The 24268-nt window shown below is 37.6% G+C and overlaps 1 protein-coding gene across 4 annotated transcripts in view; it reads right to left on the bottom strand.

The window, feature by feature from the left end:
* LOC306910761 (uncharacterized protein) overlaps nt 1-24268 on the bottom strand; it is a 31866-nt gene that overhangs the window by 2761 nt on the left and 4837 nt on the right. The window contains exons 2-4 of one of the 4 annotated variants that reach the window (XM_079485573.1): nt 15808-15854; nt 12453-12535; nt 5243-5307 (exon numbers count right to left, since the gene is read on the bottom strand). The gene's annotated coding sequence lies outside the window, so the exon portion shown is untranslated. Of the gene's footprint in view, nt 1-1121; nt 1323-1418; nt 1642-5242; nt 5308-12452; nt 12536-15807; nt 15855-24268 lie in introns of those variants that run through there. The other 3 variants (XM_079485575.1, XM_079485574.1, XM_079485572.1) reach the window with 3 other exon arrangements.

Below are 24268 nucleotides of genomic sequence, written 5' to 3'. Positions count from 1 at the left end.
AAGGAGCGAATTTAAAATAGGCTACTGCATCCTGCCATAAGAGAAATGCCAGAAATAAAGTCAAATGTGTTTTTCGGTTGCACAAAATCTATTCAATCCATTGAAATTAAGAGTCTGAACTGTATTACCGTGACATTAAAGAGATAGACCCCAAAAGAAAATTCTGTAATTTATTACTACCCAATCGCTTCTATTATATGGACACAAAACCATTGAAAGTCAATTGGTACGGCCACTGTCCTGTTTACATTCTTCAAAATATCTTCTTTTGTGTTCTGCAGAAAAAAGAAAGTCATAAAGGTTTGAAATGAGGGTGAGCAAATGATGAAAGAATTTTCATTTTTGGGTGAACATTCCTTTAAAAAGGAAAACAACGCAGCCGATACATCCAATGTTAAAATGCGAAATAAACCTTCATATAACATCAATTAAACAACAATATTTATGTAAAACATTTTTAATATAACACGTTGTGTTTATATAAATTAACTGGCCGACAAAGCCACAATACATAACATATTGAAAAAGCAGTGTAAAGGTTGTATAGGTTAAAATGGTTATCAAAGCTTAATAATAAAATGAGTTTAAAGCGTACTGTCCATATGACAATACATTTAACATTGCAGCAATTCAGTTTCCAAACCTAAAATGTTTTCTTTCATTATAATAAAACAGCCCATTCACTGGAGTGTAGGGGGGCGTGGGGGTTTCATCATAATTTGGGGGATCCGTTAAACTAGAAATAAGACCACAGAAAGTACGTGTCACAAGACAGAACACCCAAAGAAGTTTAAACACGTTGTGCATTTATAACAGACCGACGTCAGCATCACAACACACGAAAAAGCATCGTTTTCAACCACAAACATTTGCATTTCTTCTGCGGTTTCATTGACGGAATAACGCGACGTTCGAAAGAATGCACCAAAAAACACGTTCTTGCATGCGGTGTGTCACGCGGATGCTGCAGACCGTCCGACACCGAGAAGCCCGCGAGGTTCCAGGTAAACCACTGGCGATTTTTGTTAGCCGCCAGCTAACCCGAACAAGACAAGTTTTCAATGGAAAAAGAGACCGCGTTCGTTCGCTCGGCGCTCGGAAAGATTCGAAACACAACGCACCTTACTGATAAATCGCTCGGGCAACTGCAGAGGTTGATCTTTTCATGCATTCGACAATGTTTTGGGATGCAAACACGGCATCGGACAGTGGGCGGGCGGGCGACTGGCAGGATTTGAAAGGCAATGCCAGTTCTCTCTCGCCTCTCACTCGGACTCGGTTCCGAAGGCTGATAGCAGATCGCCGCCTACTGTGATGGCGTGCAAACCCGAGAACAAAGAGTGCGCGGATTCGCACGCATAAATAAACATCGATACGGTGTTAAAGTCGTGTGGTGTTTTCGAATCAAAAATACCGACCTGCACACAGAACACGAATTCCAGTGACCGGTTATTACAAAACACCTCAAAACGGTAACAATGGAAATGCCCGTCTGCGATTGTCTCAATATTTGATGTTGGATTTGACACGGCGCTGCGCAGATCGATCGGCGTGTGGCAGCACAGTACCGCGAGAGCAAGTCCAAAGCTGTTCTGTCCGAATAGATCTCGCGGTACTTTGATGTCATGATCCGAGCGGTCTGGGCAGCGCCACGTATAGTCAAATGTATGTCTATTTATTGGATAGTGAAGTAGGGGGTCCAGATGTCACACCTGTCTCTTTACAGATTTTGTTTGGTCCTAAGGGCGGGGCTTTTAGAAAGAGGGCGTGTCGCTGAAGAGTACCCGTGGTTTTACAGTAGGCCTAGTAAAGTACAGGAGAGTACACCAAAACCTATAGGTCACACGTGTTATTTTCCTAAGGGGTGGATGGTCTATTTTCGATGCAACACACTTTATATTTAATATTCTATATTTTTTCTTTAAAAATGGGTGACGTGTGTCATTTATTCCAATGGACACATTGGCAACCAAATTCAAAGTTGCGTTAACACCTGTAGGGATTAGTAGGTATTCATTTGAAACAACAATTTCCATGGTCTCAATACAGTAAACCGTTTATTATTTGTTGTATCACATACATGGTTATCAATCTACCTATTATTATGTGACTAAGTTACATATTCATAAATGTTGCATGACTCACCTGCTTCCAGTGTTGAAAGTACACTGGCCACCCACAGAAAGGTTTTTATGATATGTAATAATGTCTGAAATACACTACAAGATTTCTAAAATCTGAACAGATTTTTTAAACTAGACATCACACGCTTGCAGACTTTTTGAAAGTTTCAGATAGAAACACATTAACTGATCAAATCTGCAGACTGGCACAGACTTCCTGCGACAAGTCCAGACCGAAAATCTGAGCAAGTCTCGAAGTGTATTTTAGACTTAAGGTGAAAATACTGCTGGCACTAAAGGTCCTGAGGTGCCTCATTGGGACTGTGCAAGTGTTCTGGAGCTGGAACTTCATTGGTTGATAGCCATTGATGTTTCTTATCAGTTCAGCGTTTAATATTGACATTCTCAATACTATTTGACAGTCTCAATGCTATTTGGCATTGTAAATGTTCAAATGTATCTCCAAATAGTCTTCTGAAGCAAGACATTTGAAAGCAATCACTTCAGTTCATGCTTGATAATACTAAGAGGCTTGCAAAATCAAACTCGATTCACAAAGACACTGCATGCATGTGTGGAGCCTATAATTTTGGAGACCACTTGCTGAGTCAAGTCAAGTCAAGTCAGCTTTATTTATATAGCTCTTTTTACAATTTTCATTGTTACAAAGCAGCTGTACAAGAAAACATTGACTATTCCTCAGTCACATTAGTTCGTTCCAATGTTCAAAAACAAATGTGGTATAGCTGTTAATGCATACTGAATACCAGACGGGAAAGTTGATGTTCCATATCTTGTGTTTCGTATAGCCTACACACACACAAGCAGCAGCAAAAACAAGTGCTTCCAGTGCCTACAACTAACTGTGAGTAAAGGAAACTACGACTTTTGCCTAGTAAACTCCTAATTTCTTGCTTATTAATAGTTAGTTATATCATTGTTTGGTTTAGGTATTGGGTAGGATTAGGGAAGTAGAATATGGTCAGGTAGCATATGTGCTATATATGTACTTATAAACAGCGAATATGCTAAGAATATTCATGCTAATAGGCAACTGGTCAATAGTGAGAATTGGTTCCTATACTAAAGTGTTACCAAATTCATTTCAGGTCATTGTTTAATTTTCTTGTAGGAAAAGATAATTTAAAGAAGATAAAATTCAATGTCGATATGGGAATGTCTGAATAAATAATCGTAAAATAAGAACGATACCAAGGGTCATTCGCAAACTCATGACAGCAAGAACCGAATCAAGCTTGACATGATCATTTCATAGGACAACAACAACATACATATCACATCCAACGCTTGATAAATCACAACGCCTACACAATTAACGGATACAACCGCATCTAATTTAATTAAAGCAAATGTGATAAATGCCCTCTGTGTATGTTTGAGTTCGCTCGCTCACTGATAAATATATACAGTATACTGATAATATAATTATCCTAACAGCAGAAAGAAAACACCAGCTCTCATGTAAGCTGCTTCAGGGGAACATTTATCACAGCATTTGACAATAATGAGCGCGTGATGGTGGTACGGCATATAAAATGGATTCGTCGAAATGTATAGAGGTCACAAACCCAGGCTGGCTTTTGATTTGTCGCTCGGAGATGCCAGGCCACTAAGTCAGCCAATGGGATTCGCCCCCGTCAGTTGCATCAAGATGGCCTGAAGCTGATATAACCGGTTTCCGGAAATCAGTTGTGCCGTTTCAAGGGTAACACGAAGTGAAAGTGGCATAGAAAGACACACTCAGCTAACTGTATTGCGATAATGTCAGTCACAGTTTATGATGTTCTTAAAGGAAACAGACCCTGGGTTTGAGGCTGAAAACGAGGCAGAGGCCATATTTAGTGGCATGTACTTATAGTAAAATGCAATGTAAGTGTGATAAGTGTGTCTGCCACTTTTAATAAATTGTGAAATAAAACCAAAAATCATATTTGTACAATGTTTGCTTTTATTAATACGAGGTGTGTGGTACAAAATGGAAATATGGGATTTATTCCCATGTACAAAACTGCAAAGAACAAGATCACAAAAAAGTAAAATGTTATATTCTACCTTTCACAAATGTCACATTTCATAATGTCACTCCAAACACACCAAAGCAACATGCATATCAAATGTTTAATACATCTTTAATAAAATATTTTAAATAAAAAGCAAAGATGTTGATTTTCCATAGTTGAACATCATAGCTGGCCACTAAAGTATATAAATTGATGTACAGATCTCTGCAAAACACTTAAGGGGTGTTTCTCGATTATTGGGCATATACAGACGTGACTGGTGGTTTTCAACCGGCCAAACAGAAATGGGGAAAGGAAGCCAATAGGTGTGTTATTCGTTTTTCAACCATTCAATGGGAAAGGAACTGGGAATTGGCAACTGTCTTGTTTCCCATTTTAAAAACACCTAATAATGACTAAACTCCTCTTGTTGTTCCGCAGAAACCACAGTCTTTATAAATTAGCAGTTTTATCAGATACACTGGTAGACTTGATAAGGTGTCTGTGACACCATAAATAATGCCAATATAAGGCATGTCTCAAGAGACCATGTATCGTGTATGCAGCTCACATACACATTGAAGAATAAATGCTGTATGTTATAAGCTGTTTATCATATACAGCTGTGTTCCCAAGGACCTAACCTGTGACCTTTGAAGACATCACAGGTTAAGGGTCTCAGGGACAAAGATGTACACTGCGGTTTACAGGTGTTCAGATGAACAAGCAAAGCAAAAATTCAGTACATCATATACTAAAGGATAGGCAAAAAAACCTTGAGAACTAGTCGAGTTCAGAAAATAAACATTTAGAAACCCAAAAATGATTTATTGGGCAGTCACTAATATACACAGAAATATTTAGATAACATGTTTTTAATGAAATTAACACACTGATGTGGTATCTGTAATGCAGTTTTAAATCCATTACCATTTCAGAGTTTTTTATTAGTTTATTTTTGAAACATTTAATGACCATCCTAAATAAAAATATCTTATATTTAGCGTAAGCCGTATACCTCCAATTCCTTATTAAACCACTATACGTTTAATGATCGGAGATGGGAAAACAAACCTTCTACCATCCAACAGGACCTACCTCAAAAGAATACATACGGCTTAATCACCCAAACTCTTTCATCCTGCATCTGTTGAAGCTGCGACCTGTAGAAAACACAAACACAGCGTTTTAACATTAAACACTCGGGTATTAACAGCTACCCCCTGCAGATGCTGAAATTAAAGCGTAACAACGCCATAAATGAGTGCGCAGATTTTTGGCCCCCTGGTGGCAGACGACAGGCATTGGGTATGAACCGAATGAACTCAAAAGACAGATATGCAATCCCAGCAAACCGTCTCGACCCTCTCTCTCTGGCTGCCCTACTTTCCTTCAAACCCTTTTAAACACAAACAAACAGCTGGTGGTGTGTGACGACGATGTGCAAAGATTAACAACAGACGTGCTATATCTATAAAAGCATTACGTATGAAAAAGCCGCCTGGTCTTTGTAAGGTTATTCGTACAACAAAGGCTGTGCGGCGCAGATCGAGGATGCCAAATAGCAGCAACCTACTCCTCTGTCTGTAACTCTCAGTGTCCCAGATTCTGGCTGCATGTGTCAGCCGAAAGAAGAGTGGGGGAAAACAGCAGCCAGGAACAGAAAAGACTAATGAAACGTAGAGACACGGAGAAAGACGACAATTTCAGCTGCAGTTAACAAACGAAAGAAATGCTAGAAAGCTGAAGGTGGGACTCAAGAAGACCGATACGTCACAGTCCCCAAAGCGCCGATGCTTGTCCTGCAGTTAACTATTCTCGCTCAAGCTAACCTACGTGTATAGATAAATAAAAAATCTGTACGTAATATACTTTTACAACTATCACGAAATCTACGCCATGCATCCTCGCTCCTGTACTTCCTCACATCGGTTCGTTGAGAGAAAACAAATGCGAACTTGTTTCCTCCACCTCCCTTTTACTTCTCTCTCCATCCCTCCCAGCAGTCCCTCCTACCGTTGACGTTCTGACACTCGTGAGCTCCAGAAGGTGCGCTCCCACCATTATCTGAAGCTTCCTCTCTCCCATCCTCTGCTCCCATTACGTCCGACAAGAACCATGCCTAATCTCCCCAACATCATAAATCAACGTCACCTAAACATTAACGCGCCCGGTCGGTGCATGCCATGGTCGTTCGGACTTAGTCTCGCTCCTTCCGTCACTGTCCCTGCCTCGCCTCTGCCTGGGTGTCTCGCTCTGCTACACCCCACCCCCCTACATCTCCTCTGCATTTAGTCCATAGCATACCCCCCCCCCCCCCAAGACAACGTCTGGCACTTAAACATGTGAACGGTACGAACACCTTGGGATTGATCTAAAGGCTGTAAAGTGCGTGTGAAATGGAAGATATTGAGGCATATGGGTTATATAGGGAGGTTGGGAATTATATAGCATCACTGAGACAGAGAGAGAGAGAGAGAGAGAGAGAAAGAAAGAAAGAAAGAGAACGAGACAGAGATACCTCTCCCAGACAACAAAAGCTTGAAGGTGATTACCCTGCAGTAATGAAAAGTGTCACTAGCCATCACACCGCATTACAGCGAACTCTTTCCTTTGACAGAAAGATCTGATGTAATGAAAGGTTGGAGTAACTCAATGACGCTTATGTCTGAACGACGAATGAGTGAGATATAAAATTACACAAGTAACGTGAAGAATTTTGAATGAAATATGCATACAATTCTGCACTATTTATAGGTCACAATTCAGACATCTGCATGTGACAATTATAATTTTTTAACTCTATACATAGAAATCACATTGTCATGCCTCCGTTAGAAGATCAAATGCTTCCAGGAACATTCGAGAGTCTTCATGATTTGCACAAATTTAGACATGATATACAAAAGTATTACATATCATTAAGACCTTTCATGGAAATGCAGATCAAACTGATATTCATTACCAAATCTACATATTCTGTACATTAATTAATTCTATGGAAACAAACATATAATGTAATGGAAATTTGAGTAAGTTAACAAATTGTCACCTAAAATACAAAGCTTGAGTCATAATCACCACGTCTGCCAATCTGTCTACAAACAGCCTGTGTGTGATAAATATTCATGATCCACATTGTGAATTCACAGAGTACATACTGCACAAAGCTTATCAAATAAACAAACAAACAAACAAACTAGGCTATACAACTAATCACTTCTGTACTGAAAAGGAAATTAAACAATTAAGAGCTCTCATCAAATGCTAATGAGCCGAAACACAAAAACAGACAAAGGGAGAGTTTGAGACAGTTGGCAGAAAGGATCAGATGCCACATGATGATTGAATGTCGTTTCATATTAATAAAATAACGTTAAAATGGATTAATGTCAACACGGCAGCTTTTCATTTGTCGAAACACCAGCAAACTGAATATTTCCCATAGATCAGTTTCTGCAAGCATTGATTCAGGTGTGTGCGCTAGTGCGTGTGTTCTTTCTTAAGTCAGTTTGTATCTTGAAGCGTGGGTCTGAATGTCTTTGTGTGTGTCTGCTAAGGAACGACAGGCAGAGAGTGCTGATATGTGCGCTTTTTATCTCGCGCTGGAGAAGGTCAACGCAATGCGGATGCTGGCAGCCCGTGAGAGCGACCAGACAGTCAGCGGGACAGAAAAAAACAGGTGGAGACCTTTATAATTCCTAAGAGTGCAGGAGAGATGATTGAGCGGGCAAACACTCACAAGCACATACCGACCTCGCAAGTTAGAAAGCCATCTGAAAACGCTTTAACTATGGTAATTATTATAATGTACGTGTCTGAACAGCGGTTCGCAGTTGAGAAAATACTGCTAATGAACAGATTATGGATAATGGATGACGGATAATTAAACCTTGTTTGTCTGAAATACTCTTTGTGAGAAGTAAATCCACTTACCTAATTTCAGTATAAGAATGATTTAGCTTATAATGCAGAGATAACCAGCAGTGATTTTAAACAAGTAGTTTTTAAAACCTCTATATGACTATCTAAACAATGCAAAAGAAGATATTTTGAAAAATGTATCAGTGGTTTTGTGTCTATACAATGGAAGGCATTGAGTGTCAATGTTCAAAGAACAAAAAAATGCTGATATAGATGAATGGTTTGCCTTTAAAACTATCGAAAAACCCCAACCCTTACCATCATCTCCATAACGAAATCTGGTTCATTTGTACAATTTATAAAAATACTGATGTCAGAGATTCCATGAGACTGTATTGTACATCTTACGTTCATACAATTTTCACGTAAATGTATAATATCAATAAATAGTAGATAGTCGCCAAACTTGAACATGGAAACCGTATTCCTTAAAGGGATAGTTCACCCAGAAATAAGAATTCTGTCATCATTAGATCACCTTCGAGTTGTTCCAAATCTGTATACATTTCTTTGTTCTGATGAAAACGCAGAAAGATATTTGGTGAACTATAGTACGAAAAATGTCTTATACATTTTTTATGTTCTTTATATATATCTGTTATACTTTTTATGTTCTGTAAAAATTATTCCGTTGAACACAAAAGAAGACATTTTGAAGAATGTAGGACAGCAAAGGGTTATGAGGCACTTTTGACTACCATTGTAATTCCTACTATGGTGGTCAATGTGGTCTAAGAACTGTTTGGCTACAAGCATTCGTCCAAATATGTTTCTTAGGGGTTGGGCCGATAGATGATCACGTAGTTCATCGCCGATGGCTGACAGCCATCCCGATGTTGGCCCGGTATTGTGATTCCCCTGCATGACGCAATTTTCGTCATGAAGAGCATCCGCGGCCGTCCGCTTACGCATACAGCACATTCCAATGACAAATGTTGACAGCCGAGTCCACAGCATGACATTCTGCACGTGTCGAGCTTGTCCCTCAGTGCTCAAGGAGGATTTTTACTTCTGCGTCAGACCTCCGGCGTAGTCTCTACGGTTTCCGTTTATCCTTGTGCACCAGTTTTCGTTTATTCTTGTGCGCGGTTGTCCGCGTCGACAGCCAATGGCCACTTGGCATCAGTGTCCACAGGCGTGTTGCTTGTGTAACCAGGACAATGTTTCACTGTAGGGAGTGTCTTGGTGTTAAACCAACAAAGAGATGTATACAGATCTGGAACAACTAGAGAGAGTAATTCATGAAAGAATTGTCATTTTTGTGTGAACCACGTTTAAGCCATGTTTTAACAAGCGGATATATTTCTATATGATGTAAGTCCAACATTGTTTGAACAAGTCTGTAAATCCCTCCATCTAAAGAGATCATCAAATCTCTGTGGAAAGTGAGAAAGTTCATTCTTATTGGTTACCTCGTCCTTTTTGTAGTCAATTAGCAATTTACTCGACTTGACCGATTTGTTATAGCCCTCTTGTGGACGGGGGAACGGGCACTCACCCAAACCATCCACATGGCAGATACTGCCAACTAACAGCCTTCTAATGATAGTGAAACAACAACAAAGAGCCTTCTGTGCTAATGCCACACACATGTTTTGTTTACAACAAATTCAATGTAACTGCTCAATTTTAAGGCAAAATCAGGGAAACGTGTATGTCTACATGCAGAGGATGGTCAATGATACTTACCTCGATGTAATGGTGACACCGCAGGGAAAGCTAGAAGGTTGTACAGTTAACTCCAGGCTGATTATGATGCAAAACCATACAACCAACTACCTCAGCCTGCAGCGCACAATGACTTGCAGGTCCAAATGAAACACTCGTACCATCAGAGCTATGTCTCCCCCTAGTGGACAATTTATGTAATCCCATGTACATCACGAATGATAACATTACTAATATGCACACAGTATAAGGAGAAATACTAAAACAAATAAATAATAATAAATAAATGTCACATTAAAAAATAAAGATTCCAATAAAAAAAAAATAATATTAAAACTCCTGCAAAAGTAATGGATTTTGGTTAAAATCTCATCCTTATGAAAGTGGTGGTTAGTTTTACTACGGTTTTAGTTTTACTCTTTTAAATGAATCATACAAAGGCACAACTCACCTTCAAGCTATGTTATGAATGTAATGCTGGCTTTGAAGAACTTCTAGTTAAACTATCTCCAACGTTACTGGGTGATATATTTAATGAACACTAGTAATACCTGCTAATGTAAAAGCGGTTTAAAGCAACATTTCAAAGGATTATTTTAAAAATATCAAAGTGGTTTAATCTCTGCAATTATAGCTCCACTTACCTACACTAAATGTACAAAAAGCACACATAAAAAAAATCAGTCTAATGACAACATTAACAAAAAGTCTTAACAGACTTAGTCTTACAAAACCCATACACAAAATTGTAAAATATAAAATGTATGAACTGCGTAATGCCTTTCATTTATGCTGTTAGCCACCCACATCAAATTCTCGACTCGACATTTTGTGCCCGTCTGAATGACTTAATGTGAATTAAATATTAACTTATCCAAAGACATACACATCTTCACAGCTACAACCTTGAAGTCTGAAAAACAGTGTCACAAATGATTTTCTTGTGAACATCATGTCAAGAGACAGAATGACAGACTGAACGCGAATATGAGAAAATGAATGTAGCAACACACAACGAGATAAAAACATCAACTTGTTACACATGTAGTTTAAGCCTCATTTGCCATCACACTGAGTGTTGTTGTTCAAAGGGTTTGGTTGTTCTAGCAAACATGAAGGCCAATATAAACATCTGACTTGGATCTTTTGAAGTTCTTGGGATTTTCACATGCTTAATGAGGAGACTTCAATCCATTTCATAGGCAGTTCAACAAAGAAAGAGGCCTTTATGTGCTTCTTATTGAACTACCGTGTCTGATACCCTAGAAAACGAATTCAGCCTATAGATCAACCTATCTTTGCTGCATGGTTACATCAAAAACAAGGTTTGCCCTTTTAGCTTTAATTAGAAAAACAACAAATAAAAGTTTTCCTCAATGCACCAGCATTATTCCATATATAAATTGCTCTGTGTCGAATTTGTTTTATAATAATGCTGCTCCACCAACTGCACTGTATCTTCAATGCAGCTCATTTTTTACACTCGCCTTTTCTAGCCGTTCGTTTTTGTAAAAAGTTAAAAAGACAACACACCTAAGCATCAAAATCATACATTTCTTACTTCATACAGTTACTATTGTTTAGTTCACTTTCTTGGTTTCTCTTTGCGCTTGAATATCCTTTAAGACTTCTGTCCTTCTCTCTCTGGCTGGGCTCCACCCCAATCTCTTTATTTTCTTTTGCTCACATTCACAGTCCAATCACGTGCGAATGCGGCACGGGTGGTACCAGTGCCAGCTTTTGCCAACCTGAAAGCGTGCGTGTGTGTGTCTTTACCAGCACGGATCATTGGGACAACACGTCAGGTCACACGTTTTTTTTAATCCAACCAGCAAAGATGGCAGACATTTTGGGAAGTGAAGCATTTCTTACTTTCAAATTTCAAGCTCTTGAAACAAAATCATGCGTGTTATATTTTACATTTATGAAAAGTGAAAAGGAAAACGAACACTATTTAATGTGTAAAATTGTCGATAAACAAATTTGAACTTTATAACTTCCATCTGCTATCACTCTTCTTTAACCAAAAACCTGAACTTCTTCCCATAAGCCTGTGTGTGTGTGTGTGTGTGTGTGTGTGTGTGTGTGTGTGTGTGTGTGTGTGTGTGTGTGTTTGCCTTTGCCGAATATCTAATTCCAAAAGCCAGTAAATGGCAGGTTGCTATGGGAACTCGCTGCATGGCAACTTGCTGGCTTGGCGATGTGCCCATCGGTTGCCAGGGCAGTGTTCTCATCGGCAGCTAAGTGCCAGCTGTGTGCGTCTGGATGTGTAGCTACATACACGTTCATTTAATTCATCCATGTGAAAATTGTGTTTAAGTGACGAATAAAAATGCATTTACAAAATCTGTGTATGCATTATTAAGTGTCTTTCTGTTTCTTGAAATCTTTTCGTAAAAGACGAAAGCCTAAACTAGAGCAAAGCACAGATAGATCCCCAAGAACACATCCTGATCATATTTGACCCAAAATAAAGAAATGAAAGAAAATGAAGTACATTTTAGAATCATATTTTTAAAAGGATTTTGTACATAATGACATAATGTTTATGGTAATTGTGCTCACGTGCTTACAATATTCTCATTACCGTATTGCAAAAATGACTCACTATCATTACTTTAATGCAAAAGAGGGATCAAATTTAAACCGAAGTAAAATATCTCCCAAAAATAAATCAAGACCCAATTGAACAAAAAGGTGAGTTTGGATTCATTACCGTACATGCTGCAATTCTTGCGTCATTCCAGTCTTGGGGAAGACATAACTTTGACAACTCAAAACTGCAGCTCCAGTGCGTTCCTGCCATCAGAAAGAACATTCAATACAAAAATTTACGGATTTCAAGAAATACAGACCTTGGTTTATCAGTGTACACTGTCGCTTAACATTTTGTTGTCATTGTTAAAAAATCTGCTTCATCTCTTTGCATTAGATGAGGAGCAGTTATTTACAGAGGCCCACGTCTGCTGATGAAAAGGTCTTCAGGTTAAGAGCTACACTTATACGGAATAAATGAAACGCCCATATGCCACATAAACATCATCCATTCCTACAACAATGAGAACAATCTCACACTACAAAAAAAAACAGAGTGTTTATGCTGTATGGAAAGATGAGTTATAAAATATGAACTGAATATGCAATATATATCAAATGAAATGCATATCTGGGTTGATTTAAACACAGGGACATTATATCTTGAAGCGTTATGTTGCTTAATGTATTAAAACAATGACTAAAGAACCAAATTACATTTGCATTATCGTAAACACAATTTACTGTAACCAACGGGACAAAGTTTTATTAAAAAACCTGTTTATATAGCAACAGCTTTGCGGCTTAATGTACCGAGACAGCAATATATAAATCTATGTGCAGTGATATAAAAAAGTCAGTGGATGAAAGGCAAGGAAATGCATTTCTATACTATAAGTAGTCTCACACACAGTACACTTTTCTGTTTTTGTCATTGTGATGAGTGATGTAATTTGTTTAAAAACCTGAAGCCTTTCCAGTTAATCAAACATAAATTCCTTTATAAGGTTTGCAAATCCAATTCTTTGCTTATTCTGATACAATAACTTTTTTTTATTTTTTATTCTAAAATCCTTTGTAATGATCAGGTTTAAATCTCAGATCTTCAAAGTGGACAACTGCATATGGGCATTTAAATATAAATCATACAAAAAGGAATATCAGTCCAATTCAATGTTTGTCGAGCACTCAAACTAAAAATTTTCACAAATGCCTTCAAAATGATATACAGTATGCTTGGAATCCTTTTCTTTCTCAAACAAAAGATGCATCTGAACCTGACCAGACTACATCATTACACAGCCTGAGAGGTGTTGAGGATTTTGAGAAACACACACACACTGTGTAGTGATCATTTTTGAATCTGTACTGTGTTTTAGGATCATTGTAGATAGTTAAAGAAATCATGATTTCTCTTAGTTTGAGTGCAAGTGATATGTGTCACGGATGTGATTGAATAATTGTGTGTGTGTGTGTGTGTGTGTGTTTGTGTGTGTGTGTTTGTGTGTGTTGGCACCAGTCCGAGCAGTCTATGTGTCCTTGTGTTTGCACAATGCAGCAGAGGGCGGAGAACTAAATCGATAAGAAACAAATTAATTCAGATCAATACTGAGTCTAGTGATGGATAAAATGCGGGTGAAGGAGAACGAGTGACAGAGAAAGAGAGAGCGAGAGTAATATGTCTTTTAAACATACTTATGCACTTCCATGTGAGACAGTGTAACGTTCTTTTAGTATCCTCAAGATTTGATAAACCTTCATTCATGATTTACAGTCATTTATGGACTGCAAGTGGTCTTTTACTCTTATAATAAGGAGCTTCACGAAACTATAGAAGAACCATTTTTGTGTAAATGGTCGCATAAAGAACCTTTAAAGGGATACAGCACATGGCTTAACACAAAGATATTTGGTAGAATGTTAGCAACTGTTAGCTCTGGGCCATCATTAACTACCTTTTTTTGTTCTGTTGAACACAAAGGAAGATATTTCGATGAATTTAGGAAAGCAAAACATTTCTGGGGCACCTTTGGTAATATGCTTCCAAATTTCTTTCTTCATGTTCAACAGAAAAATAAAATTGATGCATGTTTGTAAGAACTTGTGGGGAGGGGAGAAAAGGATGCAGACATTTTATATTTGGTTGGATTATCCCTTTAACATCCAAAGAACCTCTGTTTTACAAAACTTTGTTGTGGGAAAATGTTCGGATTATGAAAAAGTAAGAAAGAAAGGGTTTGTATAAAAACCTTTGAGTAAATGGTTCTTTAAGGAACCAAAAAAGTTCTTCCTTGGCACCTTCCTTGATCTATGCAAAAACCCACATAACGCTCAACATGGCAAGATGGCAAAACATTATTTATGTGGTACCACCAATAGAAATTCACCATGGTAACCATACTTAAATTAAAAATGTCATACTACAAAGTTCATGTCTTAAAATCGTACTGTAATATGAACGGTCTCAGATGGTGTATACGGTGGGTGGTAAACAGGTTTTCTATATGCTATTGATATATTGCGAAATGAATTATATTTATGACATATGTTTTGTAATTACACTTAAACTCCAATGCATGTCTGTCTCCTCCTCCATCGCTTATACAAACCACCTCATCTGTTTCAGCAGAATACCACATCATAAACATGATTTCAGCCTTTTTTCATGTCATTACAGTCAGACAAAGACCTACAGTATTACATCAACCCCTATTACAATCTCCTTCATACAACACTGGCTCGCATAAACTGCTATATTACTTTAGATATATTACTAATAATATTCTATGAGTTAACATTCATATCTAGTCACAGATTATGTCTCTTGTTGCATTCCTGGTCGCCATTCACTTCCACTGTATAAAGATTTCCTTTTGTGTTCCATGCAAGAAAGTCAAACGAGTTGGGAACTATGCAAGTAAATAAAAAAAGCAATAAAGGAAGGAGAGGTTGAGATCTATAGTAATTGAACTATTCTGCAATCAACATTCTGTTAAATATGTGACTCATGCAGTGGGAGAAAAGAGAGAGAGAGAGGCAGCAATGAATGAAGGAGAGAGAAGATTATGAATTCACATGTCGTGATGGGAGATTTAGTAGTGGCCGGTGCGCTTTGAAATGTGTTAGATCCTTGAACTTTATTGGACTTGAACTTCATTAATTTTCATTTTCAAAGCTCTGTGAATAAACTATTGGGTTTCTGTGCGGTGTTTTCTATGTGCAGAATCTTCATAAAGCTTTACTTCAATTTACGGCAATTTAAAATGTAGTGTACACTTGACCCTGACCGCTGCTATTAAGAGCTGTACAGAACATATAACAAATGTCTATATAATAAATGCATTCATATAAATATAATGTATGTGTATATGTTTATGTAAAAACAAATATAAAGAAACTTCACAGTATATAATATCCATTATCCAGCCTCGTTTAACTATTTTTATAATGCAGTATTGTACAAAACATAATGTTCATGACATTAGTCAGAAAAATCGATTGATTCTGTGCACCATGCCCTTTCAAACATTACTTACATTTGTTATGCAACCACCATTTCTTCCATTAGAAAAAGAACTCCAATCTGAAACAAAAGAAAAAGAAAAAAAAGGATGAAAACTTCTGACTCATGAATCAATTTAAGATCCATTATATTTACATTCAAGCCACTCCGAGGAAAATCCCAAAACACGTTCGAGTTTATCAGGCAAAGAACATTACGCATGTGAAAAATGTGAAAACCTGTCCGTGAACTCCTCATTAAACTTATTTTAAAAATATTCAAGTGGTCCTTGACATCTGGAGAGATGCTTAAAGTAAAAGATCACCTAAAGATAAGAAGTAATAATTACTTAACTCAGTTGTTCCAAACGTGTATGCTGTTATTATGTTAGTGGAGAACGAAGGCTAGACGTTTTTGAATCATGATGTAGAGTTGCTCTGGCCATACAATAGTAATAGTTCATAGTAACAGAGCAGTCTATCAAAAATATTAATATTTGTATCATTTAAGCTTAAATCCAATTTTATTTACAAATTAAAAATCAGTTATTAAATAATGTCGTATTTTCTTACCCAATTAGCAATAAGCAAATAACGCCAATGATTTAAAAGTATTGTTGGATACGATTTCATGAGAAATGTCATTTTTATGTAAATTGACTTTAACCCACATAAAGTCAGATACTTAAAGAAATCTGGAAGTTTATGTTTCAAACAGAGGTGGTGTCACATTGATTTAAAGCAACAGTTCAGATGAAAATTCTGTAAACATTTACTCGCCCTCAAGTTGTTGCAAATCTGTATGAATTTCCTTTGTTGTGATGAACAGAGAAAGATATTTGGAAGAATGTCCCATTGACTACCCCAGTAGGAAATATTGCTTTATACATTTCTTTGTTCTGTTGAACACAAAAGAAGATATTTTTAAGAATGTAGTTCTTGTAGCACTTTTGACTACCATTGGCATTTTTCCTACTATGGTAGTCAATGTTTGTAACTGTTTGGTCATTCTTTAAATCAGGATATAAGCTAGATTTAATACTTTTTAAGACCTTTTTTAAGACTCTTTCCATACATTTTAAGTTTAAGTTTTAATCGTATATTGGCAACACTTTTACTTAAATTAACTATAAACTGACTGGTTGAAAGATAGCACAACTAAAAAGTCTTCGTTTGTGATAACTCCTTTTTAATGCAACATAATTCAGAAGGATGGGAAAAAAGCTACAGAGACTAACCCAATGCAAGGTTTCTTAGGAGGAAAAATGAGGCTATGCCTTCCGACACACAAGCACTACGCCTCGCAGTTATTCCCAGAAATGGCCCTCAGCCATGGTTCCAACTCTTTATCCTCCAACCATTTGCACGAAAACTTGCATTTCGCCATTAGTCAACGATGTTGTTTAACAACCGGGTGTAAATGGACCTACCAATATTCACCTACGCAATGATTCAATTCAAGCTAACTTTAGCCTATGACCTCTTTGGACAAATATGAAAAGATGATACAAAATTGAAAGCTATGTCCAACTCATTTTTTGACAAGTTGACCATTCTAAGCATGAGAAGCCATCACGGTTTAACATTGTAAAGAAGTCAGAATGCATGAAACGGTGCCAAGAACTCCAAGAACTCTCATTGAATGCCAAAAGCAATGCAAAGATTCTTCCTATGTCTGTGCTCCCTTAAAATAAGTAATAGCGTATAGTGTAGAAAGTATATTGGCAGTACATTTCATTTTACAATAAACTCTTTTAAAATGCTAACATTGAATTTCTACAAGTATATCATAGTTCCCTTGAGAATCAGTTTAGCCTCTCAGATATATACACAACGTTTGAGACTGCTTACACAAAATGTGTGTGAGAAGCGTGATGAGTGAAATTTGGTTGACACGTCAGATTCTAGTCACATAGTAAAGCGAATCATCTTTTTAACGTAACAAAAAACAGACATAAAATGTAACAGACATATGTGCAGGCCATTGAGAATGCAAACCACAAATCAGACACCACCAACAGTACCAGGCACTCGAATGCACTGATAACAGACAATCTCTGTTTCTCTCAGTTTCTCTCCCCCTCGCTCTCGCACACGCACATGCGTCTACTGCAGATGAACATACAGAAGAATCTGCATGGGAATTATCATACTATATGCATGCATATAGAGGACACAAGTACCCAACCTCTTTCACAGAAATACAGTCTGTCTCCTTGTCTCGCTCACACCCAACCCCCAGCACCTCAGGGTTTGAAATTCATGTGCGAAACAAATAGAGAGAGAGACAGACAGTCAGAGAGAGAGAACACATGGGGTAACGCAGGAGGTTGGCGAGGAAAAGAGAGAGGAAGGGGGGAGGGGAAATCGAGCAGGAAGATACTGACACGTGAGGACAATGAGGAAAAAGAAAACTATAAAAAAGGAAGAGAGATATCTAGTGAAAGGCGGGGTCTTGTCAGAGGTACGACTTACACTGCGCTGGGGAATTCTTTGCATCAGCCTGGACGCATTCCAACACACACACACTTACACAGAAACATGCGGACACATTCCAGAAAGCTTCAGATGTTAACCCTTACACCACAACTTTAATTTCATAATTACTACTTGTACAAAGAAGCGTATGTTCAGACAGACCACCGCCCCCTTCTTCCCCCCGGTCATAAAGTACAGTGTCACACACAACACTATTTACACAAAATCTTCCCTACAGTCAAATGTCATTCGCTCAACAAATAACAGTGTCAATGTCAAAAGAAATCATACGCAGACATTATACACAATTATACTATCACGGAAACCTTCTAAAGGAAAGACTTTCAGGAAAATCCTTCTAAAACCTTGTATCTCCATATTTTGTGAAAGAAATTGTGTTTTCGTCATTACCTGAAAAATGAATTTAGACATCTCAGGTTTGGGAAGGACAGCGGCGATATATAGACGTTTCAGTGGCATCAACCTAAACGATCATTATTTATGCCAAACTTAGCGTTCGGTAGTCCTACACAAAAGAATCAATAACTTGAGTAGTTTAATACAATTAATAAAATATGAATATAAATATATACAAAAATTATATTATAACCAAACGGACCGGAAGTGTAAGCACCCGATGAGATTGGCTATAGCCTGCAAATGAAGGATTCTCTGAATTATTTTGAGCATCATGTAATCTTACATTATATCATTCAGTATATAGTACTATTATTAAAACCAATGTCAAATAAAATATAATTATTGATACTAAGAAATGTTCTTAAATGTGTGTCAGTTAAAAAAAACACAAAAACATATTGCATTCTATTAATTTCTCTTTTTGAATAATCCAAAACCATACAAAGCCATTTCTCGTACCCTTGAAAGGGTCTTGCTAACTTATTTGGTGATAAAAAACAAAATCTAGTTTATGTACGAATTAGTGAGCACAGCGGTGTACTAATATACGATGGATTAAAGCCGCAAACGTAAGTGCTAAACCCATCTCAAAATGTTCACAGCAGGCACATTTCATCTTATAAAAGCTGTAAAATTCCTTTATCTTTTATTGTCAAATAGCTTGTTCTCTAAACAGCATGCATTTGTGAAAACTTAATTTCGAAACAAATAGGAAAACTGAGAAGCTAATGATGAAACAAAACTAAATGGAATGAAATGCAACCAAAACATTAAATACGCAATTCTTTGCCATTTTGTTGCAAAACATCCATGTATGAACAGGATAAGATATAAGTATTTGTAGTTCAATCTATTGTTAGTGCATCATTGGTACTCCGGTTTTAAATGATGGAAAGATTATATAACAAGGCACCATTGCGACATCCCCTCCCTTTACAGCAATCCTCCATTTCCCTAAGATGCATATTCAATGTTTTTCAAAAACGCTTCTGATCGCATTAGCGGGAACAATGAACCTGATACTTTAAACTGGTAAACAGCCTCTTTAATTTTCAGCCCATGTTTTCCAAACGCATTGTTTTAGGCTACTGACTGGAAATTGTATCATTCAGCTAATTGAGACATCTGGCCGAATCACACGCCGCTGTGAGTTTGTATTGAGTTTGTGTCTGAATAAAGAATTACGCACAGCCTCCCAGCACAGCCCTGATGTGATGGGATGCGGGAATGGATGATATGTCAAAACGAAATGAAAAGTATAATTATGGCATCCTTAAGAAGACTAATACGAGAGGTGATATGAAACATCCCCATTTTTAGTAAATTGTGCCCAGACAGATCTTTTTAGCTGTAAGCATTGTTATCGTCGCCAAAATATTAAATACACAAACAGACAAATGTCAGGTGGAACTGTGTAGAATGACAGGCGTTCAATTGTGCAGAAATCCGTTGGCAAAGATCCATGCCAATGAACAATTACTCCAACCTCTGTGCAAAACCAAACTCCTTCATTTTGGCACTGAACCACATGACCATCTGCTGATAGTAACTAATTCAAAACTGACAGCTTGCAGCCTATTCTACACAATTACATAAACATCATTAATACAGAAACAGAGTTTTCCAACACAAAAGACATCAGCTCTGTATACGGCATGATAACACCAATGCACCTGTGCTCTCTTTGGCTTCCTTTCAAGTTTGGACAAGCACATCAGATCTCAGCTGGCAAAGTTCCCCATAGCCTTTTGTTTTAATCTTTCTTGAGGAATTCATCTCACCGCACGGTAGCGGAGCGCAACCAAGTTTAAAACGTATCCTGTGGCTACGTGCGAATTGAGACATCAAAGCATCAGTTTCTGACACTGACACAGAGATCTTTTGATGCCTCTGCTTCATTTCTGCAGCTCCAGAAATCAAACGGCATACATGAGCGATTCGGATGAAGTTCTGAGGAATGAACTAAATGTAAACATCCGAGATTTTAGAGAATATAAAAAGGTATCTCATAGATTTTTCCCTTTGCTATCGTATTCATCCAAATGAACGACAATTAGTTTTTTCTTCTGCAGGACACAAAAGAAGATTATTTGACGAAAACTGGTAACAAAACAACATTGCCTCCCCATTGACTTCCATGTATGGTCACAAAACCACTCAAAAAATCTTCTTTTGTGTTTCCCAGGACAAAGAGTCATACAGGTTTTGAACAACATCAGAATGAATAAATCATGATAGAATTTTTAGTCTTGTTTAAACTTTCCTTTTTAGAAATCATTAGCTCAAATTTTCTTTAAAACATATTTTGGTGTTGTGCCATACGGTCTTGAAAGTCAGATGATGACATACATCTGAAATACCTGCATTTACATATTTGCATTAAGCAGATGCTTACATCAAAAACATTCCCTGGAATTCAAACCTGTGACCTTGGCACTGCTACCGCATTGTTACTGCCAAACATACACTTATAAAGTTACAATACATGTTAGTGATATTTGAGTTTTCGCAAAAAAAATTCTAAGCGGTGGGGGCATTGCTGTGGTATCAGGAAGGTTTCTCATAAGCACTTTCATCAGCATTCATCCATCTCTCTTTAAAAAGAAAATCCAACACAGACCAGGGATATCCTGAGGTATAAGCAATGCATTACAGTATGGTACAGTATGCGGTTGAATTTCATCCATTATGAATGAGAACTACATGAGATGAAGAGGAGGAGGGGGTGGAAGGAGAGATACGGGACAGTATGACAGAGGCAATGAGATGTTGAAATGTTCTCCAGTCTGATACACATGACGGACGCGACTGTGTTATATAAACTAACTGTATTAATATACACACCTGTCGACCAATAAAATGTGAATTATTTAAAAGTAAAGCATTTCTGTTTCATGATCATCTAGAAATTTAACAATTATAATCTGCAGGTCTACCAAGCACTGCTGCAGTCAACTCATATTGATCTATGTTTGTTGAGTCATTCATGATAGTCGAAAACCGCAGTGTTTAAATATTTCAGGGAAGCACTGGACGTGAATTTAAGCTCCTAAATGCATCTTAAAACCAAAAACCAATGAGCTCCAAGATAAACAAACAGAAGAAAGATTGATGGAGAATCTGACCTCGATATTGGACCTGGAGAAGGTCGACGGTAATTTACTCACTGTTCTGTTTAAGATAAACACTTCATCATAATCACTGACTATGAATGATGAGTCTAAAACAAGGCTACATGGATAGCTACGTTTCAGAAATGGAATTATTATTGTTAAAAATAAACAAGTTAAAATTTACGTAAAACTTGTAGAGTACAAATAGAGTAAATGTAAATGCAAAAACTTTTTTTTGCATTTACTAACAAAGAACTGCAAATAACTAAGCAAAATTCATTCTTTTTCATACAAGGGTAAGATTTTGACAGGCATTCAAAATCTGTGCTGTGCAGGAACGATTTCACACAAAATGTTGCAAAATGTAGGCTACATCAAATGTTTTACCTAATTTTATTTCAACACATGTAAAGATATCCCCCAGAGGCAAAAGTTAGGTTGCAGCTTTGGCAAAAGCAGAAACACATCCTTAAAGGGATATTTACCCCTAAATGTTTTTTATTCTGTCATCATTCGCTTCTGCTGTATGGACAAAAAAACAATTCATGTAAATGGGAACCAGCGTTGTTCGATAACCAACATTCTTCTAAATATCTTCTTTTGTGTTGTGAAGAAAGAAGTCACACGGTTTTGAAATGACAAGAGGTTAAGTAAATGATGACAGAATTTATATTTTTTGGGTGAACAACCCTTCCTTTAAAAGCTGTTTTAATTCAAAGTCAGCAGTTATTTAAGCTGTACGCACACTAAATTATGGAGAAAATGCATATTGAATGCAATAAAAAGCTGGTACAATGACTGTATTTTCATCTACATCCTAAATAATAGAGTAGAGCACTTCTTCAGCCCCAGTTTCAAATATCCCCCTGATCATAAGTTGAGCTCCAATAACATAGTTACCACGGAAGCCTGGGTTATGTAACGTTACATAACAGACAGGCGGTATGAGTAATATTTCATAACACTAGGAACCCTGACACCTGGCATAATCTCTTCTATGCTCTTTTCTTTCGTCTGATGATAAAATCAATGGCATTATTTTCCACCGAAGTCTCGGCCGGCGATGGCTCGATATCAAACACGCGCATTGATGAAAAGCGACCGCGAGACGGTTTTCTATGCCACTCACCATCTAGCACTAGACCCAGACGCTTGCCTCATCTGAATTTCTATATCAAAGAGTCTTTCAGTTCATCCGACACCCTCTTCTCTGCTCTCCCAGTTTCTCTCCCTGCAGTCCCTCTGGGTGCTAAAGGGGTCAGGCCGGGGTCATGGCACAGATCCACGGCAGGCACCAACGGGCCATGGCAAGCGACCAAATGCAGAAAGCGGACGGCCAAACCACTCTCAGTATGCTTTCCTGAGCATATTGGATTTCATATTATCTGCAGATTAATGAATAACAACAACAACAAGCTATTTTTCCAAATAGAATACAGTTAGGACAGAATTTGTACACAGTACATGACAAAATGACTTATTTTTTACTCACCCAAAATTGTAAAATGTTATCAAAACTTGCTCTTTGCACTGATAATGACCTATGATGTTATAGCCTTATAACTATTTGGCCATTGGTTTGTTGTGTAATGACTGATTTTTACGATTAAAATTAATTCCTAATCAATAAATAATGCAGTACTACCCTAAATTTCCACTAAATATTCTGTTTCTCCAGGAAACACAGTAAAATTGGTGCCCAATGAGGTTTCACATTAATACAGATATGCTACTATAGAATATAATATAGAATATTTTACAATTATAGAATAGAAAAAATTTCGAATACAAAATGCAGTGCAAATGTCACTGACATTGCACACAGAACACAATTATTCTTACTATAATCTGTTCATAGAGACACACACACAAACATTAAACCTACTTATTTAGCGTGACATAAACCACGAATACTCCCTCTGTAACGCAGAGAGACGAAAAAACAAAAACCTCACAAAAATCCAGAACGAGGCAGAAATAGAAATATTAAATAGAGGCAACAGTCCGCAAAGACATGACAATCACGACACGCAGTAGGAAAAAGACACCCCTGTTATTCACCCTGCAAGAGGATGTGTCTATCGTGCATTTTAAAACAGAATCTCTGACTGAATGCCTCAACACACACTACTTACTCACACGTGCCATATTACCAGCTAAGTCGCTCTCTGCCGTTTTCTGATCCGAGCTTTTTGCAGAAAAACAGTAAGACGATCAATGACTTCTAACTAAAGGACCCAGTCCTTTTTGCCTACTCATAAATATGGCACACATATGCACAGGCCTGAGATTTGCGTCTTTTGTCTCTGAGCTAGCAGACAACCGGATGGATGGACGATTGTGGGGGTTCCCGGATGGAGGGATGACGGACAGAGGAAGTTGGGGGCATGCGTAGGGGCACACTGGGATTGGAACGCAAGAAGCACGGGCGACCCCCACAATTCAAAGCACAGTTTACCCTCCTGCATGTTCAAGCATGCATGGA

The sequence above is a fragment of the Barbatula barbatula genome (genome assembly GCF_947034865.1).
Source record: "Barbatula barbatula genome assembly, chromosome: 21".
Taxonomy (NCBI): domain Eukaryota; kingdom Metazoa; phylum Chordata; class Actinopteri; order Cypriniformes; family Nemacheilidae; genus Barbatula; species Barbatula barbatula.
This window is presented reverse-complemented; position numbering and strand designations above follow the sequence as displayed.